This window comes from Piliocolobus tephrosceles, chromosome 9, assembly GCF_002776525.5.
Source record: "Piliocolobus tephrosceles isolate RC106 chromosome 9, ASM277652v3, whole genome shotgun sequence".
Lineage (NCBI taxonomy): Eukaryota > Metazoa > Chordata > Mammalia > Primates > Cercopithecidae > Piliocolobus > Piliocolobus tephrosceles.
Genome location: NC_045442.1, coordinates 4,283,852 through 4,304,884, shown reverse-complemented (window position 1 = coordinate 4,304,884; position 21,033 = coordinate 4,283,852). Strand labels below are relative to the sequence as shown.

At 40.6% G+C, this 21,033-nt stretch overlaps 1 protein-coding gene across 4 annotated transcripts in view; it reads left to right on the top strand.

The window, feature by feature from the left end:
- MGMT (O-6-methylguanine-DNA methyltransferase) overlaps window positions 1-21,033 on the top strand; it is a 283,770-nt gene that overhangs the window by 9,722 nt on the left and 253,015 nt on the right. The gene's annotated exons all lie outside the window — the stretch shown is intronic.

Genomic DNA, 21,033 nt, shown 5'->3' with positions numbered 1-21,033 from the left:
GGGGTCTGCCATAGGAGTGGCTTAGTGAGGACCAGAAACAGTTTTGAGCTGGGCACTGGCACAGACAGGGTGAGAGCCAGCTGCATAGTCCTCACAGCCTCCCCGCCTGTGGACCCCACTTGCGGACCAGGCAAGTCTGCGGCCTTGTGGGACCCCGGCAGTGCTGGCCTCCTGCATTTGGGCCTCTGCATCTGTGCTCTGCTCTGAGGTTGGGTGAGTGGGGGACCCGTGTCCCTCTCTTCCCAGAGCTGCCTCTGCTGTATCCTCAGGGAACCTCTTCTGACCTGACCCCCACCCAGATGTCCTCTGCTGCCCTCTCTCTGAATCCTCCCCACTCTCATTTCTTCCAGAAGCTCCTTCAGCCCCCATGATCTCTCCCTCTCTGGGGCCCTTCACACATCACTGTTTTCTACTTGGCTTGTATTGTTTCCATCTCTTGATGGTGGGATGCTAGATTGGATGCTCTCCAAGGCCTGGTGTGTGGCTTCTACTTAATGGAAGGTCCAGCACAGCGTGCTGTGGACTGAAGCATGTCCCCAAGATGCATAGGCTGAAGTCCTGACCTCCAGTTTGGCTGTATTTGGAGACAGGGCCTTTAGGAGGAAATTAAGGCTGATTGAGTCACAGGAGTGGGATCCTACTCCACTAGGATTGGTGGCCTTGGCGGAGAAAGAGAAGATCACTCCCTCCTGTACCGTGTGAGGACACAGCAAGGAGGAGGCTGTCTGCAAGCCAGGAAAGGAGCGCTCACCAGAAATGGAATCAGCCAGGACCAGCAGCTCTCACTTGCCAGCCTTCAGAACCGTGAGAAAATAAATGTCTGTTGGTTAAGCCCCCAGTCTGACGTTTTGTTATGGCAGCGCAGGCAAACCAATATACAGGTGAATTACAGACTAAAGTTGTTTCAGAGGCACAAAACTCATCAAGGGATTGTGTACGAAGTTGGAATTTGGAGCTGAGGATAACTTTGTCATCAGACAGTGCTCCAAAAGGTCACTGTTCTCAGGTTTAGCTCTTGGCATCCCAAAAGATGTGAGTGTGTCGTGGTAAAAGGCAAATAACAAACAGAAACCCAGATTTCATGACCAGAAACATCAGTGGTGGTCGGAACAGGATACAGCAGACAAAACAGGAGACCCCAGAGGCCAGCAGGCCATGGAAAGGCCTGGTGCTGTCCTGGCCCTGGGTGGGCATGCTCTGGTAAGCGGTAGGGGAGCCTGCACCCTGATGGGAAGGAGAGATCAGCTCAAATCCTGCAAGACTGAGTTTTTTTAAACTCATCTCTACAGGTCTATTGGGATTCTTTTTGTTGGTTTATTGATTTTTTTTTTTCCCTCCAGATTGGTCAGTATACACACTCTAATCTGGCCTGGTTCAAAGGACAGCATGTGGTCGTCTGGTTGGACACCAGCTACATCTCTCAGAACCATACCCTTTGCTGCTTTTTAGGCTAAGGTAGCTCTCGGAGACTGTTTGGAGGTCTCTGTTGATTTAGGGACCAGCTTTCTTGCTGAAAGCCCCCTGGCCCACACCTCACCAAACTGGCTTATGTGGCTGCTGATGGGGCGACAGAGGAAAGGTAGATAGAAAAGGTTAAATTTACTTTTGTCTAACTCACCAATTCATGCCGTGGATTGTAGATCTGCAAAATATACAAAGTTCATAGGGATTTTATGATTGTTGCAAAGGAAACTTAAATTGTCAGCCTTTTACTGAAGGATGTTGCCATTCCTAAGCTCTGGCTATGCCCCCATTCTGGCTGGCTGTGGCCCTTGCAGCACAGGCTGGCATTGTGCCCTTGGCGTTGGGCTTTGGGGGGCCCAGCTGTGCAGGGAGTGGATGCAGGGTGAAGCCAGAGTCCTGGCTTAGGGCATGCGCTCTGCTTCCTGTAGTGCTCTTACTATTTAAAGTGTGGATTTGAATTCTTCATTATCTTTTATTTATTTATTTATTTATTTACTAGCACAGCTATGTTTGTCATTCAATTCCATAGTGAGAGTCTCTAAGAATATGATTAACCTTGAGGGTCATCTTATAATGTAATTATTAATGATTGATTCTGTTTATCCTTGAAATCAATAAGAGAGGCATAATGGTTTGGTCTGTAGTTGGGCGTGATTTCTTACATTTCGTAAACACGGTTCTGTGACAGCAGTTGTATTGGTTTATTACCCAGAACATGTTTGATGAATCTGAAGTGTATGATTAGTTTTATGTAATTATTGTGATATGTAGTGTTCCTTACATGACTTATGTTAATATGGCAAATAGTGTTAACATCTCCTGCCACTAATAGTTAGGGTGGGGACGTATAATAATTGATCTTCCTGGGAGTGCTGTAATGTAAAAACAATTCAGGTGTTGGAAGTATATTTTACAAGTGTGCATTGGGCCTTGGGGATGTTATATTGAAAAACCCAATTGTACAGTTACCATGGGAACCCAATTAGAATAGATTGGTTGATTTTTTTTTTTTTTTTTTTTCATCTTTACCAAAAATCTAATGTATTTTAAATGTTTTCATATGGAACTGTAGTCATATACTGACTCGCTATGCCAAACTATTCTCGTTTTTTCCAACTTTAAGCTAAAATAGTGAAAAGTTCTCGAGTGGATCCTTATGAGAATGTCTCCCAGAGAGAATTAGTCACATTTTGGTGGAAACGTTTGTGTGAGTGATGGTGGTAGAGTGGAGGTTGTGGAAAGCTTTTATGAAAAAAGGGAGAATGAGCATTTTCCTCCGAGGGCAGGCAAGAACCCTCGCGTTCCTCCTTTGGTGGAGGACGAGTGTGTTTCTCCGTTCTCAGGTTTGTAGACGGTGAGATTAGGGCCCTAAATGGCCCTGTCCGTGTTGTGGAGGGGTAGGGCTGGGGCTGGGGTGGGCTAGAGTGCTGGGGTGGGATCTCTGTTTGCCCTCCTTGCTGGGGGTCCTCACTGTGTCTGCTCTCAGAGCCTTTTTGCACACTTAAAACTTACGAGGGATCCCAAAGAGATTATGTGAGTTTTATAGTAATACCCCATTAGAAATTAGCAGTGAGAAATTTTAAAATATTAATTCATTTAGATAATAAGCCTATTAGCTTTTCACATAAATAACATTTTAAAATAAAAAGTAGCTATATTTTCCATAAAAATCTATTAGGGAGGAATGTTATCAGTTTCCATTTCTTAAAACTTCACAATGCCTGGATGAGTAGAAGACAGCCAGCTTCTCCTGCTTCATTCAGTCTGTTGTGATATGTTGTTTGGGTTGAAGCACATCAAGAGAATCTGGCCTCACTCAGATAACTAATTAAAAGGGGATAGTGATTTAACAACTTTCTCAGATAGTTGAGGATATTTTCCTTTGACACTACATCAGGGCTTGGCAAGTGGTAGTTTCCTGAGGGTTCGTAGCCGTGTGCAATCTGAGACCCCCTCTGTGAACTTTTTGTTCTCTATGATGTTAGAATCCACTGGTATGCCTTGCACTTTGAGTGATTTCATAGTGTCTTTCATCGGCCCTGTGGAAAACGTTGCTTCATTGAGTTATACAGATCTTCCAAATATTGACGTTTCCTAATACAGTCTTAAACATAATATTTGTTAGTATCACCACCTTTCTCCTTAGAAAAGGCATTTAGTATTGGGAAGCCATGGTGGTGGGTACCAGTATTGTAACATTTTAATCATCACTTGAAGTTTCTGGCTGGGCACACTGGCTCATGACTGTAATTCCAGCACTTTGGGAGGCTGAGGTGGGAGGATCACTTGAGGCGAGGAGTTGGAGACCAGCCTGGGCAATATAGCAAGATCCCCATCTCTACAAAAACATTTTTTTTTTTTTTTTGAGGCGGAGTCTCGCTCTGTCGCCCAGACTGGAGTGCAGTGGCCGGATCTCAGCTCACTGCAAGCTCCGCCTCCCGGGTTTACACCATTCTCCTGCCTCAGCCTCCCGAGTAGCTGAGACTACAGGCGCCCGCCACCTCGCCCGGCTAGTTTTTGTATTTTTAGTAGAGACGGAGTTTCACCGTGTTGGCCAGGATGGTCTCGATCTCCTGACCTCGTGATCCGCCCATCTCGGCCTCCCAAAGTGCTGGGATTACAGGCTTGAACCACCGCGCCCGGCCCAAAAACATTTTTTAAAAACGAAAGTTCCCCTTTTATCATCAGCAGCAGATACTGTCAGTTGTGTTCATTACAAGTACAGACTGTCCAATTTTGAGAAAACGTCCGCCAGATATGCAAGTCTGAATAACTGTTGTTTGTGAGTCATTCACACTAGTAAAGCTTTTGTTCTAAAATGAAGTTGGTAAGTTCAGCAGCAGACTCTGCCACTTGCGGAGCCCTCCTGGTGGCGGCGTCATTCTGGTTTGTGGCAGAAGTGCTTTGCTGCGCTTCCCATTAGGTCACAGAATGTTTAAAAGGGTCAAGATTTAGTAAAGTTTGAATGCTTCGTCAGGACATTCTGAAGTGTACCTGCCTGTTGCCCTGACCGTGTCTTCTTGCTAGAGTTTGGTGTCAATATCTTGGCTCTTGAGGAGGCATCCACAGTTTTCCCCACCGTGGCTTCTCTGTCGTCCTTCACCGTGCAGTGTGTGGTCAGCTGTAGTTTGTGCAGGTGCCCTTCAGCAAGTGGGGGATGTTTTACTCTTTTCTGCAATGAATATGGTGGCTACCTTTCATTGGTTTCCATGTCTTCAACCAGTTTTGTGTTCCTGGACAAGTGCCCACCTGGACTTGGTGAATTACTATTTTCATAGATTGCTGGATTTAACGTGCTGGTGCTGGTGTGTTTGAGGATTTGTGTGTCTGTTCATGAGAGGTGTTGACCACAGCATTCCTGGAGTGTCGGTCTGCCTTGTTAGGAGGGCATTCCTGCACTCATAAAATGAGACCTCTTCTGTATTGTGGATTAGTTTGTGTACCATTAGCATTGTCTCTTCTTTAAATGCTTCATAGGATTTACCAGTGAAGCCATTTGTGTTTGAAGTTTTCTTTGTGAAAATAACATTAACTATGAATTCAGTTGTTGTTGTTGTTGTTTTTAGTGGCTATAGGACCATTCAGGTCATTTCTTTCTTCTTGAGGGACTTTTTGGGATTTCGTGTTTGTCAAAGAATTTGACCATTTAATCTAAGTTTTTTGAATTTATTGGCCTAAAGTTATTTTTATATTCCTTTATTATCCTTTCAATGTCTGTGGGATTTTGAGTCGTGTCCTTATTTTTATTCCTGATGTTGGTAATTTGCACACTGTCCCCTTTTTTGCTAACTGGTCTGGCTAGAGGTTTATCTGTTTCTTTTCAGAGAACCAACTTTCGTTACTTGATTGTTCTCTTTTTTCCTGTCTTACTGATTTCTGCTGTTATTTCTTTCTTGTGCTTACTTTTAGTTTAGTTTGCTTTCTTTTTTGTATTTCTTAGGGTAGAGGCTTAGATCATTAGGTTTTCCTTTCTTCTTTTCTCATATAAACATTTAATGCTAAAAATTCTCTCTAAGCACTACTTTAGGTGTGCTGACAGGTAGACATGTGTTGTTTTCGTTTTGATTCAGAGCAGCATATTTCCCAATTTCCCTTGTGGTTTCTTCTTTAATGCATGGGTTATGTATTAGTACATCATTTAATTTCCAAGAATTTGAGGATTTAAAAAATATTGGGTACTTTCCCAGTGTTTTTCTGTTATTGATCTATAGGTTAGTTACCTTGTAGTCAGAGGACATACCTTTTATGATTTTAATCCTTCTAGGTTTGTTGAGGGTTGTTTTACAGCCCGGAATATGGTCTACCTTGGTGAATGTTTGAAGAGTGTATACTCTGGTTCTTGGGTGAAGTGCTCTTTAAATGTCCGTTGGGTAAGTTTTGTTGATAATGCTGTTCAAGTCTTCTTCATCTTTACTGAATTTTGTTTCCCTGTTCTAAAAATTATTAGGAGTATTTACATCTCCAGTTACAATTGAGGACTTGTGTATTACCCCTTTCAGTTGTATTGGTTCTTGGTTCATCTATTCTAAGTGATTTCATTAGGTGCATACATGTTTAGAATTTTAACATCCTCATTGGGAGTTTAGAATTTTAACATCCTCATGGGGAATTAACCTTTACTCTTATGAAATGGCCTTCTCTAGTTTTGTTGTCATGTTCCTTTTTTTGAAATTATTTGATATTAGGATAGCCACTCCAGCTTTCTTTTAATTAGTGTTTCTGTGGTAACTGTTTTTCCATTCTTTTACGTTTAACCTGTTCTTGTCATTACACTTAACATGTGTTTCTTGTAGACGACACAGTTGGGTCTCATGCTTTAAAAAATCTAATCTGACAATGTTTTTGTAAAATTGAAGTATTTAGACCATTTACATTTAATGTAATTATTAATATGGTTGGGTTTAAGTATACCATCTGACTATTCATTTGTCTTTCACCAATTTGTTCTTTTTCCCTTCCTCCATCTTCCATAGCTTCTTTTCAATTATTTGGATATGTTTTTGAATGATTCCAATTTAACATTCTGTCTACACGATTGGCTTGTTAGCTATCTCTTTTCTTTTTTAATGGTTGCTTTAGGATGTGTAATGTACATACTTAGCTTATGCTTATCATAGTCTGCATTCATGTAATATAATACAACTTCATGTGCAGAATAAGTGCCTTAACAAAGTATGCTTCAATTTCTCTCATCCCGTTTTTTGTTATATTATTGCTACATGTGTAATACAGTCCAAAATATAGTGTTATTATTTTTATGTTGGGCAATCAGTTTTCTTTTAAAGATATTTTAAAAACCCAGAATTTACATTTATTTGCATGTTTACTGTTTCTTGAAATCCTCATTCTTTTGTGTAGATCCTAGTTTCCATTGGGTATCATTTTTTTTACACATGAAAAACTTGTACCATCATTTCTCAAGTGCAGATCTGCTGTATCTGAATTGTCATGTATTTGTTTTTGTTTTTTGAAAAAAGCCTTTGTCTCATCTGCATTCTTGAGAAAGTTTGAATTTGAGGTTGACCTGTTTTTTTCCCTTTTAATACTTTAAAGATGTTGTTCCATTGTGTTCTGCCTTGCATAGTTTCTGATGATCAGTTTGCTGTCATTCTTAAATTTGTTCCTTTGTATGTAATCTGGCATTTTTGCCACCTCTGGCCACTTTAAGGTTTTCTCTTTGCACTTGTTTTCAGCTGTTTGATTATTTGTTTTTATGTTTCTTCTGCTTGGATTTCTCTGAGCTTCTTGCATCTGTGAGAACAGGTTACATATCCCTTATCTGAAATGGTTGGGACCAGAAGTGTTTCTGATTTTGGATTTTTTTCAGATTTTGGAATATTTGCATGCATATATAATGATATATCTTGGGGATGTGACCCAAGTTTAAACATGGAATTCATTTTTTTCCCATATATACTTAATCCACATAGCCTGCAGGAATTTTTTTGTAATATTTTAAATAATTTTATGCTTGTTACAAAGTTTTGACTGTATTTCAACTGAGACCTGTCATACGAAGTCAGGTGTGGAATTTTCCACTTGTAGCATCATGTTGGTGCACAGGTTTTGGAGTATTTTGAGTTAGGGGTACTCAACCTTGTTTTACCTCATATAGATTTTTCATCAGATTTGAGGAAATGTCACTGAATATTTCTTCTGATATTTTTCCTGCCTCCCCTTTTTCTGAGGCTCCAATTGCACATGTGCTGCTTAATACTGTCCTGCGTCTCCCTGAGCCCTGCTCATTTTCCTCAGTCTTTTTCTGTTTCTGTGCCTTGATGGTTTAAAAAATGTTATTTTCTCATTGTTGCTATGTTTTCCTTCTGCTGCATCTAATGTGTACATCATATCGATTGTATTTTTTACTTTAGATACTACATTTTACATCTCTATATGCTCCATATGGGCCTTTTAAAATATCTTCTATTTCTCACATCATGTGCCGGTTTTCCTCTAGCTTCTTAAATATGGAGCATGTTTATAAGAACTGTTTTTATGTTCCAGTCTCCTTGTTTTACTCATCTCTACTTTTCTGGGTATGGTTCTGTTGAATGATTTTCTCCTGATAGTGGGTTATATTTCTCTGCTTCTTGTGTGTGTGTGTGTGTTTTAAATGGGATCCTAGACATGGAGAGTTTTGTTGTTGAGTGCTAGATTATGTTGTCTTTTAAAAAACAGTTTTGGACATTGTTCTGGTGCAGGTTCAGTTTCTTGAAATCATTTACATCCTTTCAAGGCTTGCTTTTTAAAAAAATGTTTTGTTAGGGCAGGTCCAGACCAGGTTTTAGTCCGGGGGTAGTTTAGTCCTACTATTTATGCAGTGTCTTTATTTTATAAGGGTGTGTGTATGTGTGTATATGTATGCATGTGTGTATTTTATATATATATTTATATATGTATTTTATATATATTAAATATATGTGTGTATTAAATATATGTACATTACGTGTGTGTGTGTATATATATACATATATATATATATATGAAATAAGGCAGCTCTGAGGTCTTTACCTGATGAATGTTGTATTAGGACATCTTTCCACACTGGCTGGTGAGAACATGAAATATTCCCAGCTCTGTCTGTGCTCAGGAATTATTTGGGCTGCTACTTCTGGGGATCTTTCTTTGACCTCAGGGAGTTCCTTCTCAAGCAGCATCTCAGTAGTTAGGCAGAGGCCACAGTGGACTCTTCTGGAGATGTCTGATGTGTTCTCTGAGTAGGCCCTTCCTCCCTGGTACTCCTCCCTGAAGATTCTAGGTGTTTTGTTCTTTTTGAATTCTGATCTCTTTCCCACTTTGGTGAGACCACCCACTAGTTTTGGCTCAGACCTTCCACCTCGACACAGCCTGGAGGCTGCATCCAGCCCTTCCCTGGTGGCTGGCTCACTTCGCTTCCCCTTCCTTGGGGAGCATAGCTCCTGGCTGCTGTTGTCCTTGTTCTGAAGACCATTGTTTTATATAAAAGTTGAGCACCCCTAATTCAAAATCTGAAATGCTAAAGCATCTGAAAATTTTTTATCATTGACATGATGCTCAAAGCTGATGCTCAAAGGAAATGCTTATTGGAGCACTTTGGATTTTTGGATTAGGGATGCTCAAACTGTAAGTATTTGCAAATATTCCCAAATCCAGAAAAATCTAAAACCTGAAGTACTTCTAGTTCCCAGAATTTCAGGCTAATCATCCCGTACTTTATTTCGTTTTAGCTGTTACATGTGGTTCTTGCTACTCTGTAATGGCTAGAAGTGGAATCCCCACCAAGTTATTAGTGGACTCATATTAACAACAACAAAAAGGCCTGCTGGGCTGCTGCGGTACTGAGATTGCTCAGATTACACAAAGCCCTCTGGCCCTGACCCCAGACGTTTTAGTGGCCTGAAGTGGGTGAAAAGCTTCACTGACTGCTTTCTAGGCATGTTTAAGCCTGTTTATTCTGGTCCTCACAGAATAAGAATTCAAAGAACAGTAATTTTCAAGAAGACTTAATTTAAGTTCATCTTCCTTGTTAGACTTGATATATATAGGTAGATAGCCCTTTTTTAATTTTTTTTTTTTCTCATGGAAACAAGAGTTGAAGAAAACTAATTTACCTTCTAAATTTAGGCACGATTTACCAAGTCAAGGTGTGGTTGGTTCCTTCCTTCCTTCCTTCCTTCCTTCCTTCCTTCCTTCCTTCCTTCCTTCCTTCCCTCCCTGCCTCCCTTCCCCTTTTTTTTTTGAGACATAGTGTTGCTCTGTTGCCCAGGCTGGAGTGCAGTGGTGTGATCTCAGCTCACTGCAACCTCTGCCTCCTGGGTTTAGGCATTTCTCCTGCCTTAGCCTCCCAAATAGCTGGGATTACAGGTGCCCATCACCACGCCTGGCTAATTTTTTGTATTTGTAGTAGAGATGGGATTTTGCCATGTTGGCCAGGCTGTTCTTGAACTCCTGACCTCAGGTGATCCACCCGCTTTGGCCTCCTGAAGTGCTGGGATTACAGGCGTGTGCCACCATGCCCGGCCAGTTATTGTATTTTCCGTATGCTTTCTGGTTGTTTAGCTCATACTCAGTCTTTCCCTGTAGGTTTGAGAAATTCACAGGTGACTCCCAGATCACAGGTGTTTGGTGAAATTGGTATAAACCTTAATTGACTTTCTGTTAAGAAACATAAAAAATTTTATTTGTATTTCTATTCCAAAGAAGGACTGTTCAAACTTTGTATGGAGGGGACACAAGATTGGGAAGGCAGAGGAAACAAAGGGCATCTTTGATTCAGATTATTTTTCTCCTGTCATCATCAGACTTCAGTGTGTGTCATCACTAGAAAGGTACTCTGCTGAGTTCTGTCATTTCAACATTTTCATGTTGTCAAAAATGAGACCAGACAGAAGAAGAGTGTATTCTTTCCTGCCAGAACTCACACAACGCTGTAGTTAATGCCTCTGGCAGTCAGGGCTTTAATCAGTTAAATGTAATAGTGGTGATAACATTAAACCCTTGTATGGCAGTGTACCTGGGCAGCCCAGAGAGCTCTGTGCAACTCTGCGTTTGAAAAATCAGTCAACTAGGACTGTCTTTTGTCCTGGGCTACTTGGATAGCTGGTATGAACCACCCAGCGTTAGCCTCCTACTTGTTGGGATGACAGTTTTCCTGCAGCCATGCCCACTCTTGACAAAGAATAATTAGGTGCCCTGCAGGTGGCTTGGATGGTTTGCCCTGCTCTCATGAGCGTACAGAATCGAAGAAGTCATGATGGTCGCAGTGGTTCCTCAGAGGAACAGTTAGTTTTTCAAGTAGGACTCTGATTATCTGTAAAGGCCAAACTTTTTCCAGTGACATCACATCTCTGGGGTTGCTAGGAAGTAAAGGAGAAAATGGGTTCACTTGCAAAGTTTTGGATTACATGTAAGCTGTCACTTGCAAAGTTTTGAATTACATGTAAGTTGTAAAGAATAGGAGTGTGTGTGTGTGTGTGTGTAATATATACACTGTATCATCACCAGAAATGATGCTTGCCATAGACTTTTGGTAGAAAGGAAGTTTCTTTCTCTTCTGGTTGTCTGAATTTTGTTTTCCTTTTTTCTGCTTCCCTCCAGAAGGGAAACAAAAAATTGTGTATATGCATTATATATACACATATATATGTACACACACTATGTATGAAATGCCTGTTCATATCCTTTCTGCCTGTATTTCTGTTGAGATTTCTTTTTCTTATTGATTTACAGGATTATTCTGTACAGTCTGGATTCAAATCCTTTGTCAGGTGTAGGGTCTGCAATTGTCTTCTCCCAGTTTGTGGCCTGCGTTTTCATTTTCTTTATACCCTGCTAACCATATAGGTGTATGTATGTATATTTTCTCTCCTGATTGTGGGTTATATTTCTCTGCTTATGTGTATATTTTAAGTTGGATCCTAGACATTGAGAGAATACACACACACACACACACACACACACACGTATATACCTATATGGTTTGTGGTGGGAGGTCAAGCTGTTTCTCAATGTCAGATGGTTAAGTTTTGAAATTTTTTCTCATTCTACTCAAGGGTAGAATGATTGGAGTGTCAATGTTCAATGTTACAGGACAATAACTTTTGTAAAAATGGTTAAAGCAGATAGACCCCAGTCAGTTAATCCACCTCCTTACCAAAACTTGGAGTTATCATGCTACTAACAGTTGCTAACCTACTGGGTAAAAAATCCTATCTCATCATGATCTTAATTAGCACTTCCGATTGCGAGCGACCTTCAGCATCTTTTTATGTTGCCATTCATCAGGCCTCTTTTGCGAAATGCCTGTTCATACCCTTTCTGCCTATATTTCTGTTGGATTTTCTTTTTGTTATTAACTTATAGGTTTATCTTATATAGTCTGGATTCTAATCCTTTGTCTGTTATATGTGCTGCAATTGTCTCCTCCCCGTTTGGCTGTGTTTTCATTTTCTTTATAGTGCCTTTTGATGGACAGGAGTTTCTAATTTTAATATAGTTGCATGTAATTAAATTTATGATTCTTTTCCTTTATAGTTTGCACATTTTGCATCTTGTTTCAAAGCCCTTCCTTATCCCCAGTCATAACAATTCCACTATTTTCCTATGAAAGTATCAGTTTTCCTTTTCATATACAAGTCTGCAGCTCATTTGGAAGTCACCTTTGCTGTGGTATGGAGTAGAAGTTCAGTTCTTTTTTAATATGAATAATCAGTGGCTCCAGTCCCATGTATTGGGTAACCCCTCCTTTCTCCAGGACTCTGTGGTGGCTTCACTGCACATATATGACAAGCATGTGACATACAGATATAGGGCAAGAAAGGCAGTGCAGAGCCCTGGAGAAATGAGGAGATACACAGTAAGCGGTGCCGGAGCTGCTGACTATTCCAAGTGGACGTATGCCTTTTTTTGGGCTCTCCTGTTTCTTTGATGTTTTTATCTTTCTGTACTAATGCCACAATGCATTAATTACTATAGCTTTAGGCTAACTCTTAAAATTGATGAGTCGGCTGAGCGTGGTGGCTCATGCCTGTAATCCCAGCACTTTGGGAGGCTGAGGTGGGCGGGTCATGAGTTCAGGAGTTTGAGACCAGTCTGGCCAACATAGTGAAACCCAGTCTCTACTAAAAATACAAAAAATTAGCCTGGTGTGGTGGTGTGTGCCCCTGTAATCCCAACTACTTGGGAGGCCGAGGCAGGAGAATCACATGAACCCAGGAGGCGGAGGTTGCAGTGAACAAGATAGTACCATGGCACTCCAGCCCAGCCTGGGCAACAGTGCAAGACCCCATCTCAGAAAAAAAAAAAAAAAGGAAAAATTGGTGAGTAAATCCTCATATATTGATTTTCCTCTTCAGGAGTTTCTTGATTCTTTTTGGGCCTTTGCTCATCCATTCGCATTTCAGAATAAGCTTGTCAAATTCTTAGACTAACCTGTTTGGTATTTTGATTGAGGTCCTTGGGTCTGCAGACTAAGGTGGGGAGAATGAGGTCTTTAGGATATGAATCTGCCTCTTCAGGGATATGCGTTCTTGCACTCTCTCTCTTTCTCTCTCAGTTTTCCTTAATGTCTCTCAAATTTTAATAGGTTTTTTTATAAAGAGCTTGTACGCTTTTTGAAATACTCCCCCTATGTCATTTTTTGTTGTCGTTGCCATTCATATTATAAATGATATCTTTTTCTAGGATTGGATTTTTCTTTATGACTGGTATGTGGAAATGCTATTAATTTTCATGTCTTCATCTTATATTTAATTTACTTTCTAATTTCTAAAAATGAATATACCACATATATATTCTTTGTTTTTTCTAAATAAACAGAGTTTTGCTTCTTTCCTTCTACTCTGTAAACCATTTCTTTCTTTTACTTGTCATATTGCACTAGGATCTCTAGTTCCATTTTAAGTACATGTGGGGATAATACACCCATCTTGTTACTTATTTTAAAGGGAAAACTGCTAACTCTTCATTACCAAAAATGATGCTTGCTTTAGACTTGCGGTAGAAAGGAAGTTTCCTTCTCTTCTGGTTGTCTGAATTTTGTTTTCTTTATTTTTTGCTTCCCTCCAGGAGGGAAACAAACAGTTATCAGAAACTATTTCAGAGCTGAAGAAAACTTCTTAATCTCCTCCTCTACTGTTCCTTGAAAACTTTTTAAAAATTATGGTCAGTCTTCAAATTTTATTAAGTGATTTTTCTGCATCTATTTAACTGTTTATGTGATTCCCAACCCCATATTTGTTAGTGTGGATCATGAGTTCTAGGGAATTATTGATGTTAAACCATCTTTGCATTCCTGGGATGAACATTACTTGGCCACTAAGAATCATCCTTTAAACACCTCCTAGAGCAGGCTTATTAATTTATTGCTTTTAACTTTGGCCAAACTAGTGGTTTAATTGCTTTTAAGGTTATTTATTCTTCATTGTTATTGTTATAAGATTATTCTTTTTAAAAAACTGGTTAGGTTAATTATATGAAGCTATATTTATTTTTGCACAATCTTTTTCCACCCTTTAACTTGCAGCGTTTGTTCTTATATTTAAAATGTGTGTGAAGTAATATAGTTTTAAAAATATCCAGTTTGGTAGTCTTTATTTTTTAATTGAATTGTTTAGTCCAGTCACATTAAAATAATTATAGTTGAACTTACTTTTACCATTTTGCTATCTGTCTTCTATTTGTCCCATCTTTGTTCCTTTATTTGTAACTTATTTTGCTTTCTTTTTGATTAAAAAAGTACTTTTTAAGTCCATTTTTCTCCTCTTTCTGGTTATACAGATTTGTATGTTTCATTTCGTGATTAGCCTGGAGATTATAGTATACACCCTGGACTTATTATAGTTCACCTAAATTGCTACTTTGCCGCTTCCTGAACAGTAAAATACTTTACAAAACGTTACTCATTTCCCTTTCTCCCAGTTTGGATGCTGTTATTTTTTAATTATATATACATTTAAAATGCAGTAGTCACTTTTGTCATTGTTTAAACATTTGGTGTTTGTGTCACCGTGACCCATGCTTGCCCTCCAGTGCTCTCCATTGCTTCTCCATCATCATGCCTCCATCTGGGCTGACTTCTGCTTGAAGGACTTGTATGTTTACTTAGTTTTTTTTAATGCTAGTCAACTGGCAGTGAATTGGCTCCATTTTTAAACACTAACAGTTATTGATTGTTGAGTTAGCAGTTACTTACCTCATAAAATATAACATTCCATCGTCTTCTGGTTTCTGAAGTTTGCTGAAAAGTCAGCTGTCCGTCTTACTGTTGCACTTTTGAAGGTAATGCAAATGTTTTTACGCTGGCTGCTTTTAAGATTTTTTCTCTGGTTTGAAGCTAATTGTGTTATGGTTTGTTGAGGTTTTCTTCATATTTATTCTGCTTACGGTTTGCTGAACTTCTTGAATTTCTGGATTGCTCTCTGTCATCTATTGGCAAATTCTTGACCCTGGTCCCTTCAAATATTGATTGCTCTGCCTCATCCAATCTGTCCTTTCCTCTGGGAGTTGAATTATAGGTGCGTTAGTCCTTTTGACTGTCCTTTGGCTCTCTATTGTTCTTGTTTTCTTTCCATTCCTTTCCCCTTTCTCTATCACAGTTTGAATATTTTCTGCTGAGCTCTCTGGCAGATGATGGACCTTATTTTCTGATATGTCCAGTCTGTTACTAAACCCATTCAACGAATCCTGAATTACAAATTTTGTATTTTTCAGTTCTAGAATGCCTGTTTTGTACTTTAATATGTATTTTAATTCTATATTTAAAATTCTTCACTTTCCCACCTCTGTTGCCTGTATTTTCCTGTTATTATTAAGCGTATCCATCATAATTATTTTACAGTTCTTATCTGCTAACACCAGTATTGTGGACATCTATTCCTCTGCTTGTATTTTCTTCTTTTTTCCCTTCTCTTTATTATTAATTATTAAATACATATTTTTGCTTTTTGCATGCTTTTAAAATTGTGTTTGCTGGACTTGTGCATAAAGGACTGTAAAACCTCTGGATTGTCATGCTTTTCATCAAAGCAAAAGCTGTCTTTGCCCTTGGTTAGACATATGGAGTGAGGGGTGAAGGACCTTAGTTTCATGAGGGATTGATCTGGGTCAGGGTTGGCCTGTTATTTTACGAAAACTCAGTCCCCAGTTGGACCTTCCCTTTGAGCATGGTCTTTTGATGGGAAGCCCATGGTCTCTTTCTCTTCAGCCTGTAAATACTTTGGGAGATCCCTTGGTTCCCCCTTAGAAGGTTTTGAGCTGAGCTCTTTAGCTTCCCACTTACCCTGTTTCAAAGTCTCCTAAAGTCCTGATGGGAGATGTGACTATGTTTGAAGCAGGCCCTTCTCTCTCTGTCTTTCCGCCCACCTTTCTTCCCACCCATCTCATAAGTGCCATTAGATTAAGGGAGAATATGCTTTTCCTTTTAGGAGCCCTCGCTTGACTCAGCTCCCTAGGCTCATGCATGTAGCCCCACCGGATAGCAAATTGATTGCGCTTTGGGGGTTCTTCTGATTCGAATTTTTCACACCATCCCCAACAGACCATCCAGAGCTTCCCTGGTTCCCCTTCCCAGGTGGAGTGGCTTTGCGTGGACTGCCACGGTGCTCCCCATCTACACCCAGAATCAGTGAGTGTTTCTGGGCAGCAAAGGGCAGTCTCCACTGTACAGTCCCAGTCCCCCTAGTCCTGGTTGCTTCCACCGCTCTATAACGTTTTAAAAGACGAGTTTTGTAATTTTTCTGACTTTTTCCAGTTCCTTCGGGCGTATTGGGCTGCCTCCATTAGTTCGTTTTGCTTGGAAATGAAAGTCCATTCTGAAAACTTGATTGAAATCTTGATTGAAATCTTAGATTTCTGCCTTCTCCTTGCTCATGCTTTCTCCTGTCCTCTATCTTCCTTTGCCCACACATTTCATAAATGCTCATTGCATATTCTAGGCAGGTTGCTTTAAATATCCGCAATCCTGTGGGTCGACTGTGAGCTTTGTGGTTTTCATCTTTCTGTGATTTCTTGTAACTCTCATGATGACACGGGACCTTGTTTGATGACTTGGTTGATCATTAATTTATATGGGCTGAGCCTGATCTGTTTGACTCCTGAGTGCCTACATTAGGGATGCTTTTCTCTCCTTTTCTCTAAGGGTGGGTGTTTGGGTTTCTTTTGCCTGGAACCAGGGGATCTCAGGGCAGCACCACTCAGATCTAGGTCTTTCTAAGGCTTCTCACTCAATGAGGGACCTTGGGTTGTCAGAGAGGCCCCAGTGGAGCATCTGGAGATCATAGGGGTGTGCACCTTCTCTGATAATGCTGCCCACCTTCCCGCTGCTTCCTCCAGCCCTGGCTTCCTCTCCTTTTTCCGAGTGCCCCGATTCTCTTTGGATTGCACCTGCTTGCTAGAGAGGCCATCCAGGAAACTTTGAAACATTGTCATTTATTCAATATCTAGTGTATCATTGTCCCTTAATCCAGTTTTCTCAAAACTGGGTTGATAATGTTTTTGCATAAATCTATCAGAAAATAAATATAGATAAAAATCTTGAAGATTTAGAAAAAGTGATATTAAAATAGATCCTTAGATAGGTTCTTACCAATATCTGCAAGTGTGCATGCCAATATGGGTTCCATCAGTTAGAGGGATTTAAGAGGGGTCACTGTGCACCAGGCCCAGTGTGGGATCTGGGTTCACTAATATTTATATTTCTGCCTTCAATCTGGGAAGCAGCCCTTTTCAGAAAGGTTTGCTGCAGTACTCTCTAGGGGACAAAGCTGAGTGAAACTCTAGAGGCTTGTCTTATATGCACAGACATCACGTGCACACTTACACCCCAGTCATTTGCGCATGTGGGATCGTCACAGTTGTGTGTTTGCCTTTTTCACCTGACCTTGTCAGTGCTTAACCATATATTGAACTCTTTAATATCATTTTCGGAGAATGGCAAAGTGTCCTACTGTAAAGATATAACCTTCTTCCATTGTTAGAAATTTAGGGCAATTTCATATGAGACTCTGTCTTAAAGAAATAATTACAATTTTGTTCACAAAGATGTTTAATGTAGTGTTTAGAGAACTCAACACACAGGGAAGACTTCTTGTGTCTTACATTGAGAAATTCTTTTTTTTTTTTTTGAGACAGAGTCTCGCTCTGTCGCCCAGGCTGGAGTGCAGTGGTGCGATCTCGGCTCACTGCAACCTCCTTCTCCTGGGTTCACGCCATTCTCCTGCCTCAGCCTCCCGAGTAGCTGGGACTATAGGCGCCCACCACCATGCCCGGCTAATTTTTTGTATTTTTAATAGAGATGGGGTTTCACCATGTCAGCCAGGATGGTCTCGATCTCCTAACCTCATGATCCGCCCGCCTCACCCTCCCAAAGTGCTGGGATTACAGGCGTGAGCCACCGCGCCCAGCCATTAAGAAATTCTTAACCAGCCTCTTAGCTTCCTGAGTTCAGGACTGTGTTGTATAATTTTGAAGCCACAATAGTGATATGGTCTTTTTTTTGCATCTCTTCATTCAAAAACCTCAGTCACCTGGGGAGCGGGTGGGGTGTGTGCTGGACCCTGACCTTGAACTGTCCAGATAAGTTCCTGACCACGTGGAGCTCAAGCTTTCCTGGGGCTTACCTGAATGACCTGCTCGGTGGCCAGCCACGTGCTGCGTGTCAGCCGGTGAACTCTGGGTTCCTGGCTTATCAGAGACTTCAAGTCCTCATTACCTTCTGGGTCTCAGTTTCCCTAATATGTGCAATGACAGGATTGGCCAGGGCTTTCCAACAGAAGTTTTTGCAGTGATGGAAGTGTTCTGTGTGTCTGCTGCCCAATATGGTAGCCACTAGTCACATTGGCTGCTGGGCACTTGAAATTGACTCCTGTGGTTTAGAAACTGAATTTTAAATTTTATTACATTCCAATTAATTTAAATTTAAATAAGTAGCCACATGTGGCTGACAGCTGCCTATAGACACTAACAGTCTAGATGGATACGATGCTTGTTTAATGGTCTTAAGTGGTCTTTAGAGTCTATTCTGATCCTGACATCCGGTTTTCTCTGCTTGTTTGTATTTATTTGTTTATTTGTTCCTTTATTTTTACCACGACTGCTCTGAGTACCAGGAGCTCCTTTTTGGGATGTCACAGATCACAAACTTCCTTCTCTGTACTGTGTCAATAGGGACGTCACCCTGTGGGGAAAGGAATTTGCCTGAACAAGACACTAAAAAGATAAAATAGGCTGAAGCAGAGAAGAATAAAAGATTGTGCTGGCATGAGCTAGTTTTGCAAAACCCATTTAAATAAACTCAGGATATTACCGACCCCACACAGACATTCTTTCCTTGACTCTGAAATATTCCTTTAAACCAGGTTGTGAATTTTTGTCAGGATTAACAATTTACATTTATGATTCTGTTTTCTTTTGTAAGTAACTGCTGTTGGTAAATGAGACTAATTATTTGAATTCATGGTACAAATAATGTAATTTAGAGTTACAGAACTCTTGATCCTCTGGGTCTAAGCAAAATAAATGTAGTACCTAATGCTGGAATAGAGCAGGAGTTTTCTTTGAATCTCAAAATATCTACTTTGTGAAACTGGGTTAAGTTATTTTAGAAACTATAAATAGTCACTTGGTAATTAGGTGTTTGGTTTTATTTGTTCTAATGGAGTGCTTATTACAGTCAGTGCATTTTTACCGCACGGATCAGAAGCTTTTATAGGCCAAGTGATGAGAGACCATCTTCTACATTTCATTTGCTGATTGTGACTCATCACTGATGATCGATGGACTGCTGAACTTTTAAATTCCTGTTTGCTTGTAGAGAAAGAAAATCCTCATCTCTTTTGATAGGTCCTACTCCAAAATTCTGCAGCCATTTTATATAATCATAACCTTACACGATATCGCACAAAGGCAGAGAAATGATTGCATGGACATGCCTTCCTGTCAAACGTGTATGGAATCTGGCCCGTCGTAGGCTTATCTCTTTCCACCAGGATTCTTCTTCCCTTTTTTCTCGGCAGAGCTTCTTCACGTAGTTCAAATGACATCAGAACTTCATCAGGATGTAAGTTCCTGCAGAAATAGGCCTGTGTCTGGTCAGTAAACACAGAATGTAATGACATTCCCAGAGCATTCACAGGCCAGAGTCTGGTGTCCTCCCCAGCGTCCAGCAGGCTGTGGATGGATGGCATGCAGCTGACAAGATTGATACTGCATTAGACATTCCTGGAGGTCCCTGCGGCCGGGGACTGGCACTCGCAGGCCTCCCCCTGCACACGGCTGTCTTTGGAGAGCACAGAGCAATGGGAGGTGGTTTTGTTTTAGCATTTGCCATTTGGAGTCTCGCTTTTAATTTATCCTCACCCTTTAAGAAATAATTGGTAATTTATTTCTTAGAGATCAAATGTTGCTACGAGCTGAAAACTGTTTTATAAATATTTCAGGAAACCTGAATGCCTAGAATTTTCATTGTCACGCTTAAGTCTTCCTCCATTCCATCCCCCTCCAAAAGCTGGTCCGATTCTTGCCTTGGTGCTGTATGCTGTTTGCCTTTTCCATAGGCTCCAATAACAATAAGTACATCTTAAAATTGATGAAAGTTTAATGAATGGCTAACAAGTGGAGAGACTACTTTTATAACAAGATTAATACCTTGGCTCAGGGGACATAACATTTTAGTAAAATCAAAATTTGTATAGTTATCCTAGCAGTGCTTGCAACCTCTGGCTTCCTTATAAAAATGTCTAAATAAAATACTGGCAGCCATCACTAGCCATTATTTCCATCTGCTCTAGGTGGCCTGACCCGGAACCCACTCAGGGCGGTGTGGTCTGGGCCGGGGTCTCCGGGGTTTCTGTCGCATCAGCTTGTGCAGCCGTGGAATGGGGATGGGGCGCCGAGGCTAGCTGTCCCGTGCTCTAGAGGTTCCTGGGAAAAAATACAGAGAGAAATAACCCACAAGGGAGCCAGCATTTGGTGGTATTTTACATAAATTCATTCATCATCTATACCTTTTCTCTTTTTAATTACTATACTTTAAAAGGAATCTTGGTATATATTTATTTTTATTTTGTTAATTCTTTTCTTTTTTAAAAAAATTGTAGAGATGGGGTCTCTCTACATTGCACAGGCCGGCGTTGAAATCCTGACCTCAAGTGATCCTCCCACCTCGGCTTCCCGAAGTGCTGGGATTACAGGCATGGCCCACTGTGCCTGGCCAATGTTTTTTTCCCCTTTTTGGCAAGGGAAGCCTATTGGGGTAGAAGTTCTGAAGCAAATATTCTGAATGGTTTCTAATTTTAATAGGGGGAGCAACATTTCCTGATCTCATTTATAATATGATATAAAGCTGCTGGCCAGCTGACACTAATCTTAATTTATGATCTATTTAACCTTTGTATTTCCTAGCCACAGCTCGTACCATTCCCCGGTTTCTACACCAGCATGTTTCAGAGGCAGACATTCAGTATCAGTTCTGGATTCTAGAGGCAAGGGGAGGGTTTTCACGGAGGGGTGGTGCACAGTTCTGTGCCTCCCCGGTCAGCTGGTACGGCACAGCAGTCAGCAGCGAGGGCGTGGTGAGGGCCCTGCAGATTCCCG